The sequence below is a fragment of the Alligator mississippiensis genome, chromosome 9 (genome assembly GCF_030867095.1).
Source record: "Alligator mississippiensis isolate rAllMis1 chromosome 9, rAllMis1, whole genome shotgun sequence".
Lineage (NCBI taxonomy): Eukaryota > Metazoa > Chordata > Crocodylia > Alligatoridae > Alligator > Alligator mississippiensis.
Window position 1 is genome coordinate 19,451,131 of NC_081832.1, and position 13,406 is coordinate 19,464,536.

At 44.8% G+C, this 13,406-nt stretch overlaps 1 long non-coding RNA gene across 3 annotated transcripts in view; it reads right to left on the reverse strand.

Moving 5' to 3' along the window:
- Nucleotides 1–13,406, reverse strand: part of LOC132252426 (uncharacterized) — a 269,114-nt gene that overhangs the window by 203,135 nt on the left and 52,573 nt on the right. For all 3 annotated transcript variants that reach the window (XR_009464333.1, XR_009464334.1, XR_009464332.1), the window contains exon 2: nucleotides 8,873–9,013. This is a non-coding gene — a long non-coding RNA (uncharacterized LOC132252426). The remainder of the gene's footprint in view (nucleotides 1–8,872; nucleotides 9,014–13,406) is intronic.

The window sequence follows — 13,406 nt, forward strand, 5'->3', positions numbered from 1 at the left end:
AAAACTGGCTCCAGGGTTGTAATTGGGTAGTACCAATTACAGAGGGTAATAATTGATGGAAGTCACTCATCGTGGTGTCCTGTGACCAGTGGGGTCCCCCAAGGCTCTGTCCTTGGACCTATACTGTTCAACATCTTCATTAATGATGTGGACACTGGAGTCAGAAGCGGACTGGCCAAGTTCACAGATGACACCAAACTTTGGGGAAAAGCATCCACACCAGAAGACAGGCAGGTGATCCAGGCTGACCTGGACAGGCTCAGCAAGTGGGCAGATGAGAATCTGATGGTGTTCAACGCCGATAAATGCAAGGTTCTCCACCTTGGGAAGAAAAACCTGCAGCATCCTTATAGGCTCAGCAGTGCTATGTTGGCTAGCACTATGCAAGAAAGAGACTTGGGGGTCATCATTGACCACAAGATGAACATGAGCCTGCAGTGCGATGCTGTAGCTAGTAAAGCGACCAAAACGCTGGCTTGCATCCATAGATGCTTCTCAAGCAAATCCCGGGACGTCATTCTCCCCCTGTACTCGGCCTTAGTGAGGCCGCAGCTGGAGTACTGCGTCCAGTTTTGGGCTCCACAATTCAAAAAGGATGTGGAGAAGCTTGAGAGATTCCAGAGAAGAGCCACGCGCATGATCAGAGGTCAGGGAAGCAGACCCTACGATGACAGGCTGAGAGCCCTGGGGCTCTTTAGCCTGGAAAAGCGCAGGCTCGGGGGTGATCTGATGGCCACCTATAAGTTTATCAGGGGTGACCACCAGTATCTGGGGGAACGTTTGTTCGCCAGAGCGCCCCAAGGGATGACGAGTAGGTCGAATGGTTATAAACTACTATAAGACTGTTTTAGGCTGGACTTAAGGAAGAATTTCTTTACTGTCCGAGCCCCCAAGGTCTGGAACAGCCTGCCACCGGAGGTGGTTCAAGCGCCTACATTGAACACCTTCAAGAGCAAACTGGATGCTCATCTTGCTGGGATCCTATGACCCCAGCTGACTTCCTGCCCTTTGGGCAGGGGGCTGGACTCGATGATCTTCCGAGGTCCCTTCCAGCCCTAATGTCTAATGTCTATGAAACAGGGGGACAATGTCCAAGCATATGGAGGCCTGTGGTTGGGGGTGTAGGGGAGGAGAAGCCCCCATAATAGGCCCAGCAAGGCCACACTAGAGGCCTTAGTGGACTGATAGCACCTACAAGTGCATCCTGATCAGGAGATCTTTTTTCTTGCTTACTGTGAGATGGTATTCTATCTTAATTTTTTTTCATCAAGTCATGGTGGGTAAGTGCCCCAGGAGGGGAAGAGACTCTTTCGGCAAGTCCACAGTGGGGGCCAAGCTTCAAGAGAAAGGCACAGCCACCTGCAGTATAAATGATTTGCTGCACTGTCAGACCTTTGATCAATGCCTGTCCACCATGAGTTTAGGCCTATCCAGCTATCCATTCCCATCTATACCCACCCTCAGTCCATGTCTCCTCCCTGCTTCCTTTTATTACTTCAATCCCTGATCTCTCTGTAGCTCCCTGTGCACCACAGCTGGTAAGACTGAACTGAGACTATGTTTAAACTACTGTTTCCTTGCAGTAAAGGATCCCAACCTCTAAAGCACTAGAAAACCCCCCTTTCACTTACTTCACGTGGATACTTCCCTTCCTCCCACTTCTAATTCCTCCTTTGTCCCAAGTAAGGCAATGGGAGTTGGTTACTGTAGGAAAATGGTGCTTAACTCTTTTACATAGTAAGGGAGGGCATTTCTCAAGTGTTCTGGGATAAGTCACTATGTAAACAATACAGTCCCATCTTTCTCGTGGGATACTTCATGTTGATTTTACACTCTCCTGTAATATAACGAAGGAGGAAATCTATTGACTAACACAGAAGATTTTATCAATGCCAAAACAAGATAAAGAGATGTATTTAGCTGTTTTAGTCTGAAGTCAGGCAGAAGGTAGAGCATGTGTATACAGTATAGACTAAATCAGAGAAAAGTATAAGCTTTTGTAAACAGAGGGCTTACTTCATCAGATGCATTCATAAAAAATGTGCTTATACTCAGCATTATTATAACTGGACAATGGGCAGCAATTATTCTCAGAATGGGTATATCCAATTAAGCAGAAGGCAGGATAGAGTTGCATCTTATAGACTGACTAAACCCGAGATATATAGCATAAGCTTTCATAAGATACATCAGATGAAGTGAGCCCTCTATTTACAGAAGCTTATGCTACACATTTCGGGTTTAGTTAATCTATAAGGGGGACATCTACCCTGCCTTCCGCATAACAGGATAAACCCATTCCAAGGACAACTGCCTCCCACTATCCAATTATAATGATACTGAATGTAAGTGAACTCCTTTTGAATACATATTTGAAAAACCTCAATAAAGCTGTTAGAGGGAGCTACTGCTGATTTACCATTCATGAAGTGAAAGCTCTCAGGCACCCTCATGCTGTAGCCCAAACTTGCTTTAATTTAGAAATACTCCTCTTGGACCTTTGCTTATGGGAACTGTTTTCCTTCCCCAAACTTGAGGGTTCAACAGTTCCGTAGCACTAGAATCCAAGTTCTAAGCCAAGGAAATGAAGAACTGTATCTAGCGATCTGCCCATAGGTTTAAGATCAGGCATAAGAACTGTAGGAAAGGGACAACTGTGGGAAGAACAGGTGTGTATCAGGCAATGTCTTAGTAGACCAGCTCAGAAATGGCAACCAACCACAGAAGATAGCTAAGAAAAATAGAAAAGTCTGGAAGAAGCAGACAAGCAGGCACTTGAGGCTGGCATCATTATCAGAGGAGAGGAGACAAAGGAGAAAAGGCAATTGGGTAAAAAAGCACAGTTGTGCAGGAATAGGAAGACAAAAACCATGAATTTGATGCATCAGAAAATCAGCTTTCAGTGGAATATCTTCATTGTCCTATTTCTATATTGTGTATAATTCATCCACTTGAGGAAGAGAGATAAAACCACAGAACAAATCACTATACGGCTATACAGAGTGCAAGCTGTGAAGTTTGCATCTATACAGTGTTCACCATGAACTATACATCATTTTTTTCTGAGTAGCTCATGAGCAAAGCTCACAAACACTTTTTCAGAACAATGGATAAATCCCAGAAATTCACCATCAGCCCATGAACAAGAACAAAAAAAAGTGTAGCAAATATGATCAGTTATTCACTGAGAAATATATGCTTGCCTTTAAGGGTAAGAAATAGTGCACTATAGGTCATCCAGTGATTCATGGCAGGGAAATTACCCTTGGGTGTTTACCACCCTAGAGTGGTGGAAGAAGTTGCCTGCAAAAGATAATAGATGATTATTTATTGTCTTGATATATGGAAACAAGTATAGCTGCACACTAGCATAATTCCACACAGCTCAAGTCCCAGTTTTGTCTCTTGTTTACCAGGAACCACATGCTGGTTGAACTCTCTACAACATATCATCAATTCATCAGGCAAATGAATAATATATTGAAAGTAAATCAGAAAAGAATTTAGTGCACTCTCATATATGTGAAGCAGGTCAGGTAGAGTTGCTCCTCTGGGGCTTATGTACATTTGATAGCCCCTTTAGAAAAAACACAGCCATACATCATGCCACCACAGTTCTGAGGTGTGTGTATTTCTGCAGAGAGAAGTCCTTCCTTGCTAGTACACAGGACAAGTATGAGAAGCTCTGTAAGAATAAATGCTGTAAGATATATGCTACTTGCCTCTGTGATGCTGTTACTTGATATTTGGGGGCTTCAGGCATCTGAAAAATCTTGACTGTTGATGGGGAAGGGATAGGTTTGCTCTGTTTATGCTACTCTAGCTTTCCCATTAAAACCATCTAGAGACTTATAGCTCTTTCTGTGTTAGTACAATGGGGATATTTACAACCCCATGGAGGATACCACTGAACATTTGTTCTGTAAATGAACATTGACATAAAGGTCTTGCCCTCACTGATGAGCACTGATGTGTCATTTTCTATATTAGTAGTTCCAAATCCTAGGGAAGGTTTTTAAAGACTCCTGTCCTCCTGCCCCACCTCCCCTCCCCTCCCCCAAGAACCCAGCTATGAGACTTTCCACAGCAGATATCCACCCTGAAAAAGAAAAACATTTCTGCATCAACTCAAACATGTCCTTCTTAGAAAGCCTTTCACTAGATACTTCACACCTCCTTAGGAAGACTCAGTAAACAAACGCCCAAAACCTAAACCACAGCATCTTCCAACCAACAGTGCCTACCACTGAAACATTTCCTTTGGGAACAGCAGGGTTAAAGGGCTTAATTTTCACATGTGCACATGTCACTCATATTGATAGTAGATGCCCCTGGTGCTCTTGGCACCAAGCTGTACCTTCTCAGTGTCACTCGCTTCCCAGGCCCCATATTTCCTCAAAAGTATCACTTCCTTACTTCTGTTTCCTCCCATTTTTCCTCATCTCCATATGACAATATTCCCCTGGACTCTCCCCTCTGATGGATCCAACATGCCTCTGCTTTTCTTCAAGTCCACTGATGGAAGTAGGCTGGGGGGGTCTTTAAGCCTTAATACCCAAGGCGCTACTTGCTACCAAAGTAAGGGCAAAGATAAGGTTTCCCTGTCCCTAGGTGCTGAATCAGCCAGTTAGGATGCCTAGGACTGATCTAAATTGTGCCAACAGTCTAGCATGGTGCAGTAATGGCCCAGCGCAGGAAAAATACAAATATCATAAAGGGTTCTTCTCCCACAACCCTTTCCCCTGCTTGGGAAGCAAGGTTGAATCTTTGTTGTGAGTCCATTAATATATCAAATAAAAGCAAAATACAATCATAAAACATTAACAAAGTTTATAACAATAACTGAACTTTCTCATAATCCTCATTTTCAATAATCCTCATTTTCATTTCACAGGATTTGAAACAAACCCATTTATCATATGATTTCTGATTAAAAAAAAGCATTTTTTCTTTTACCAAGTTTTTCTTTTCTTTTATATAAAATACTAGCTTTGGCAAAAGAGTGGCAAACCACTCTGATGATCATTGATACTGTTCAACAAAAATAGAAACATTTTCATTTATAAGGTCTACAAAAAGAAATTGAAAATCTTTTTGCAAAGCTTTTTGAAGAGCGTATTTTTCAATCAAGCAAAAAAGGTCAGCCAATTTAAGAAAAATATCTGCTCCTAAACTTCCATTTAATAGGTGGATTATGTCCCACTCAGTCCAACAACACAGTTCTGGTTCAAGGAGGAGAGCAATCTCTCTCTCTCTCTTTCTCTGGATCAATAAACATTTGATTAGAAAAAGTAGAAGAGTTCCAGCAAGAGAAATTGAGGGAAAGACTGACTGATGCTCTAGCCCAGTGGTTAAGTAATGTACCTGGACTGTAAGGTGCCCCAAATTTAACTTTCTATTTCAGGGGTGCTTGACCTCAGCCCATGGGCCAAATCTGGTCCATGGAGCAATGGCATCTGACCCACAGGGTTCCTCCTGGGTCAGAAATTTGACAGCAGGGGAGTGCTGGCATTTAACATTGCCAACCCTCCCCAGCTGCCAAATTTCCAAGCCCCACACAATGGTATAGGCCTGAGCTGCCTCTCTACTCCACTCCCTCCCCATGCAGTCAGATTGGGTCCAGGCCATTGCCACACAACTGGATCAGATTCCTGCTGCCCTCTGCACCAGATTTGGTCCACTGGCTGAATCCAGCCTATGGACAGACCGGACACCACCCCTCCAACCCACAGGACAAAAAGGTTGGGCACAACTGTTCTATTCCAGTGAATATTTAATTCATATGGAAGTGCAGTAGTTCCAACTGGAGAGGCTGAGAAAGGCCTCTGTTAATGGAGACAGAGTTCAGTGCCATGACCACTAGGATAGCTGTCCTGTGTTTTGTGGTGAAAGCTTTGAAACAAAAAAAGACCCCCTGTTTTCCACCTACCCCTATAACAAAGGGACTTAATCAAGTTCATAATATGTTAATGTTTATGAGAGGTCATAAAACTTAGTGGAATGTATAGAGCTGGATGTTTGCACAGATCTGCTTCCCTTCTCTATGGTTCAGTTTCTTTATATATAAAATATAACATATCAACCTCTTCTTCCAGTGTTTGTGACACTTTAGGCATTGTTTGTGAAGGGGTTTGCTTTAGAAGTTTTAGAAGTGTGAAGTGCTGATACAGCAACCCTCATTCACAAGAGAAATCCATGGAGCTATACAAGAAGTAAAAATTATTCTTGTGAATAGGGGCTGCCAGATATGGCCTTAATGTGAATTGGTTAAAAGAAAGTCATGTTTAGCTGGAAAGTAAAGAGAAACGTATCAAAGCTTCAAAGATTTTGACTGGTACTTTTATATTAATAGTTAGCAAAATACCTGGGTAATTCAAAAGGTTTACCTGCTCCGATACTCTTGCTATTTATCTCATTGCTATATCATTCAGAGTAACATCTTTGGCAGTATACTTTATTGGACTCATACATAATCATTCAAGGCAATTTGGCAGTCCCCTTCCCTGACTACCCTCACTAGTAGGTCCATTTAGCTCTGTAGAGTCAGGATATTTACACTGGGAGGGTTAAATATATGCTTCTGGTTTAACCTTATCAATTGAATCAATCACCAGTTCCCAGCCAGTTGCCCAGGAAATCAACTGATTTAGATGTAATGGCTTAAGCAATGAGAAATGTGCAGTTCTCCAACATCCCAGGAGGCATCGCTCCCAATCCCCCCTCACCCTTAATCAGTTGTCCTGGCTCCTAGCCACACCCCTGCTCACCACCACTGTAGTGGCAAGCTAGAGCTGTACAGGATAACCCTTAATATGTAAATGTTCTCACTTGAACATGGCTGAACATACCACAGATTTAGTATGGTTGCAGTGTAACATGTAATTTCACTCCTACTATGCTGTAAAGAGGAGGCAGCATGAAAAGGTTTGTCCACGGGCTCGCTACAGCATGGGAGCTTCATTCTTGTTTCTTCCAGGTTGGCATTATCTATTCCCATGCCAGGAAAAAAATATTGCAGTTATTTCCTTGTCAGGAAAAAAAAAATAGCAGCAAGGCAGTCTCCAAAATTGGGACACTTGTGTATAACACAGAGCTCAACCAGCCATTTCAGCTATTGGCAGCTCTTTCTATCCCACTTTTAATAATGGTTGATGTCTGTTTTATTTCAGCGGCTGCTATAGCCTTGTATTGAACCAGCCTGGAAACTGCACTTTGGGGACCTTTGCCACTCAGTGTTTAATGCTACAGCATGCAGTCTGTGGGAGTAATGGAAGAGGACAATCAAGGGAAAATGTCCCTCTAGGCTCCCACTATAGCCTCCCATCAAAAAATAATATTTAGAGCAATTTATTATTGTAGCATACAGGGTAAGAGACTCTCTCTTTAAATATGATGTGAGCCTTCACACATGCAAGGTGTAGTTACCTATGTACAGCTGATCTGGTTAGGCTTTGACAACTTCTAAAATAGAGTAGAAGTTGAGAGGGGTTGCACTACTTAGAGATATTACTCTACCCCTACATACTACACATATATATCATCGTTTAGATGAGGATTGGACAGCACGTTCCCAACTTTCATAAATTAAGCCTCAGCCGTCCATATGGCGAAGGCAAATACCCCTCCCCCATTTTCACACAGTGAGTCAGTGGCAAATTACAACAGAACCCACTTCCCTAATCTAACTAGTAGATAAACTAATGAAGGATACAGATTTAAGGAGCTGACAATAAAGCAGATTTCACTTGCAGCAATGCAAGGTGGTAGGTGGAGGGAGGTGAGAAGGGAGGAAAAGAAAGATTGCTTTGAGCCAAAACCTTTCTTTAAAAAATGAATAAAAATCAAAGCTCAGTGAGTAATGAGGGCTCTGATGCAAGATTGTCCAGATTTCCTAATTAGTCATTGTTTATTCCTGTACTGGAGCCCTCTCCACTCCCAATCCCATGTTCAGAGAGTTATTGCTGATTGGACTCTTTTGCAGAAGAGCAGGAAAGAATGAACAGCACTAATGACATCCTCAGGTTATGGGGCCACTGGGTATTCTGCTTCCAGAGTGTGCAATTGTTCTCAAGGTGGGAAAACAATGCTGCACTGTGAGCCTCATGGCCTGACAGTAGTTGCTAGTTGTCTAGTGGATGTAGGAGTCTCCCCAGTTGGAATATTTACAAAAAGATGATCTGTAGCTGATTCTTCAATATGCTACTAACAAGGGAAAAGATGCTTTCCATGTGCTAAGCAAGCCAAAACATTAATGGCCCACAGCTCCCTAGCACTGTTAAGTGCTCTTATCCTGCTACTACTGGCCTTCATAACATTGGACCTTGTGACTGGCATCCTTGCCTATAAAGTTATGCTCATATGCTGTGTTTTAGTGCACGCTACTCCTACCTCACATGCAGGGCTGTGGCCCACAATGGAGTTGTGTGCTCCAACTCCCTGCATTAATGGAAGCAAAAAGGTAATGCAACAGTGCCAGATGATTTGTCTGAAAGGTTTGCAGGGGCTAAAGTGTGCACATCCCTCAACATTTCATAATATGCCCACTTATTTCTCTACACGGTGATGGACATCCACATTGCCAGATCCCAAACCAACTCATCTTGCCACTTCCAGAAAGCCTAAAGGCTAAATCACTAGGTCAGGCTCAGGAGACCTAACTATTCCTAAACTCTGCTACTCTATGGCTTGCCTTCTCCATCTGTAGCATAGAGCTAGGATGCTTATTCCTTTTATAAAGCACTGAGAGATTCAGTGCTAAAGATTACAAGAGCTTGGTTCTATTAACAAGCCATTTGCCCAGGAAATTAAATTCTGGGCCAAACTTTCAAAGGTGCAGACAGCTAGGTTTCTATATAAAACTTGAAATGCTTACCTGCCACTACAAGTAGTTTTCTTCAAGATTGCTGCAATTCTCAGACTAATTAATAAGAATATAAGAATGGCCATTTACTGGGTCAGACCGTAGGTTCATCTTGCTCGGTATCCTGTGTCACACAGGGGCAGAGAGTGGATTCTGAAAGGAAGAATGAACTGAGTATGACAAGCTTTTCCCTCCACTGTTCTTCTCCCATTTGCAGCCTCCAGCATTTAAGGTCTAGAAAGTTCTAATTCAGAAGCTGTATCCCTAACTCCTGTGTTCATAGCTACTGATGCCCCTTTCCTCCAAAAATCCCTTTTTGAATGTAGCTAGACTGTCAGCTTCCACAACATCTGGTGGCAATGAGTTCCACACTTTAATTACATGCTGTGTGAAAAAAACCCTCCTTTTCTTAGGAAGTTACTAATTTACTACCTCCTGTATTTACTCTAATACCAGATGACCCTGATTCAAAGACAACCCCACCCCCCAAATAGATTCTATATATGGAAAATTTATAGTTGTTAAAATTTTCCAGGTATAGAATCTAGGATATAGGAGGTTTGTCTTGAATGTGTCCCCCTCCCACTGCTACATCAGTAAAAATAAATCTGGGGGCCAGATAGCCCCCTTGCCCTCCCAACTTTTTCTTCTACATCCCCCTTTTTACTGTCAGACCCTGAACACAAAGAAGCGAGAAGCAAATTTGAAAAACGGACCTAGAAATAAACATACCTGCATTAACTTGCACGTAGGGCAATTACCACAGGTGCCCATAGACTTAGTTCATAAAGAACTGCTACATTTTACCTCTTCCGAAACTTCTCAAGTTTTAGCCCAGGTACTCCATAAACATACTTTTAAACAGCATTTCTGTACCTACTTGTATATATTACAACCTTTTTTGGGGGGAAATACACACACACACACACACACACACACACACTCTGTCATAAACTTTCCATTACACACCTCAAACCTCACTAAGAAACCTGTGCACCTGTTCCAATCACAGTTCCTTAGTCCACATCCCACTTGGGGTTTACAGTCACAGTGCATTCATAGTCCCTGTTGCTGTCACTGTCACTTCTGCTGCTGCCGATCCTGTTGTTGTCCTTCTCACTGTCTCCAGGTCCAGTTGCATTGCTGTCCTCTTCTTTCTCCCTACTTCCCTTCTCGGGGAGGTTTTAAACAGCCTGTGCCAAGTGTCTCTTTTCCAGGTGGAGTTGGCTGCATCCTCTCTGTCCTCTCCCACCACTTTCCATTAGCAGGACTGGAGTTCACTCAAAAACATTTTAACACAGTCTGTTTCCTTGAACTCAGTGCATCTGTACAACAGGAGGTTCCTGCATTGCCACAGGGCGTTCCTGATGCAGGACACAAACTGGTTGAAGCAAGTTGTCTGGGACCCCTGATGTTTAGTCAGGTGTCCGTACAGTGCTGCCTCCCTTGTTATCAGCCTGACTCCTGTCACTTCCTCCAGGAGCTTGCTTACCTTTTCCCACACTCCCTTGGCATAGGGGCAGAGCCATAGGAGGTGGTCGATGGTCTCATTCTCACATCAGCAGCTTTCCTGGGGCAGCTGGGTCTAGTCTCCTGCCTCACTCTGTGCCTCCACACCTTCACTGGGAGTGTACAGTGAGCTATGAGCCAATTCTGGTCTCTGTGGTCTTTACGTAGGTCCTTGTGCAAGATCCAATCCCAGATGGCCTGGCAGTCATCATCAGGGAGCAGATCTGGTCGATAACTCATTTCTATATCTTCCTGTGTTTGGACATGGTCTCTGGACTTTCCTTCTGTAGCCCGTACTCGCTCTGGAACTTGTTCAGCACGCAGTAGAACCAGGGATATTCCATGGTGCACGGTCTCCCTTTGGCTGAAGCATATACCCCCCATGGTCTCAGGAGGTGACCTGTAAAATACTTGACAAGACAGGCTGTTTTGGTTGCTGGCCCAGTTGCTAGCTTGCAGATCTGGCTTGTGTACCATGCCTGTAAGAACAAGTGGATGTCTGGCATCCCCCTGCCCCCGGCCCATTTATTTTTGTATAGGGTCTTTCTTGCCACCTTTTCCATTCTGAATCCCCAGAAGAAAATGCACATGGCTCCTTGGATTCTGCAGGTGACACACTGGGGGGGGAGGGGGGGGGACCAATGCAGTGAACAGAAGTACTGGTAGCAACACCGCTTTCATGAGTGCTATGTGCCCCACCCCACTCCCCATGGAGAGGTGGCATGCGTGCCACAGACCCCACCTCTTCTTAACTTCGGCTTCCTTCTTCTCCCGGGCCCTCCTTCCACTCAGCTTGGGTTCGAAATCCACCCCCTAAGGATCTTCACCCCCTCACCAGGGACCAAGACCCCCAGGGACTCCAGGTCCCTGAGCTCGCCCATGGTCAGACAGGTGCTTTTGCAGAGGGACACCCATTCGCTTCAGTGTCTCAAAGAGAAAATGTTGTGACACTCTGTCGTAGGCTTTTTCCAGGTCCAGCTTCAGCATCGCCCACTTCTGCCTTCTGTTCTGTTCTAGATGGAGCACATCCCTCAGTTGCAGCAGGGCCCCATGGATCTGGCATCCTGGTATCATGCACGACTGGTCCTCATGGCTGATGGCACCTAGGAAAGTTTTAAAACACTCTACCAAGACATTGGCCAGCAGCTTATAGTCAAAGTTTAGGAGGGTGATAGGTAGGGCTGTGCAAAATTTTGCCGGGAGTTTCATTTCAACGCTGTTTCATTTTGAGCTCAAAACAGCAAAATTGAAATGAAACAAAAGGCTTCAAAACAGCCTTGAAATGAAATGAGGGCAGTTGAAATGTTTTGAAAGTTTCAAAATGTTTCAAGTTTTGAAGCTGGGCTTGCTTGCAGGGAAACAGAAAGTAAGGACAGGCAGGGGGAAGAGGGGGGAAGGACTGTTCTCATATTGACCATGTAGCTGGCCAGTGACTGTGATCCTTCCCTGAGGCCCCTTCCAATCCCAGTGCTCTGGGGGAGGGACAGAAAAACAGCTGCGCCTTACACACACACACACACACACACGTCATGAGTTTTGCTTGTCAGCAGCTTGAGGTCCAGTTTCCCAGAAACCCCTGCACCTATCTCCTTGAAACCTGACAGGCTTCATGGCCTCAGCAGGGGCTAGCATGCCTGCAGTTTTCACTCCACTGCACCTTAGCACACACGCACACACGCACACATGCACGCATGCACACACACACACACACACACACAGAGTCACACATGTCATGAGTTTTGCTTTGAACAGTTTGAGGTGCAGCTTCCCAGAAACCCCTGCACCTATCTCCTTAAAACTTGGCAGGCTTCATGGCCTCATAAGGGGCTACCATCCTGGCAGTTTTCACCCCACTACACCTTAACACACGCTGTCACATATGTCATGAGTTTTGCTTGTCAGGAGCTTGAGATGAAATTTCCCAGAAACCCCTGCACTTATCTCCTTGAAACTTGGCAGGCTTCATGCCCTCAGAAGGGGCCTACCATCCCTGCTGTTCTCATCTAAATCTGCCCAGAAATGACAAAGTTATAGGCAGTTTTGTGCTTTCACATTGTAGCCTATGAATGAAATGTCAAAACAGTGAAACAGTTTCAACAAAACGAAACAGAACAGTGGTTTCGAAACTAAACGAAACTCGAAATGAAACACTGTCCCATTAAGATGTCAAAATGGAAGTCTAAACTATATGTTGCTGTTTTGTACAGCCCTAGTGACAGGCCTCCAGTTCTTCAACTCTTCCCTCAGACCCTGCTTGTGAAAGAGCTCCAGCAGGACAGGGCCCACCAGGTCCCAAAAGGTCATATAAAACTCCTTGGGCAGGTCGTCCAACCCAGGAATTTTACCAATGCTGAACCTCTGGAGGATCTGCTCCATCTCCTCCAGTGTCCACTCCTCCTCCAGATGCTGCTGTTCAGCTTCTCTGAGGGCCTGTGTTAGCCCCTGCAGGCACTACTGCATGGCCCATGGGTCCTCCTGTTGTGTGGTGTAGAGTTCTGGGTAGAAAGCAGTCACCATTTCCAGCATGCCTTCCTTTGACCAGTGCTCCATTCCTGCACCATCTTTCAGGCACGTCATGGGCTTCTCTTTGCTCTTTCACCTGGAAAAATAAAAAGACCACTCCACCCCCTCCGCCACCCACGGCGCCTTGGCCTGGAAGATATTTTTCCTGGCCTCCTCCCGGTACCAGGCACCAATCTGGGCCTTTACTTCCCACATGTCCTCCCTCACATACCAGCTCACTGCCACCTGCCCATGCAGGTCCTATAGGTTACAGGTCAGGCGCTTGTGCTGCCTTCTGTGGAAGAAAGCTCACCACTTGCCAGCCTTCTAGAAGGAGACCTTGGTCCTTTTTTTGACGCTGGCCCACCACTGTCTTATTTGGATACAGGATCTTGAGGGTCCTCCAGCCTGCATAGTCCTCTCTGAAACTCTGCTGGGTGTTTTTGTCTTCCAACAGACTGCTGTTTAGCTTCCACAGCCCTCTGCCTCCTTCCAGCTATCCTTCCATTTCTTCCTGGACTGAGAGGAGGCAGTG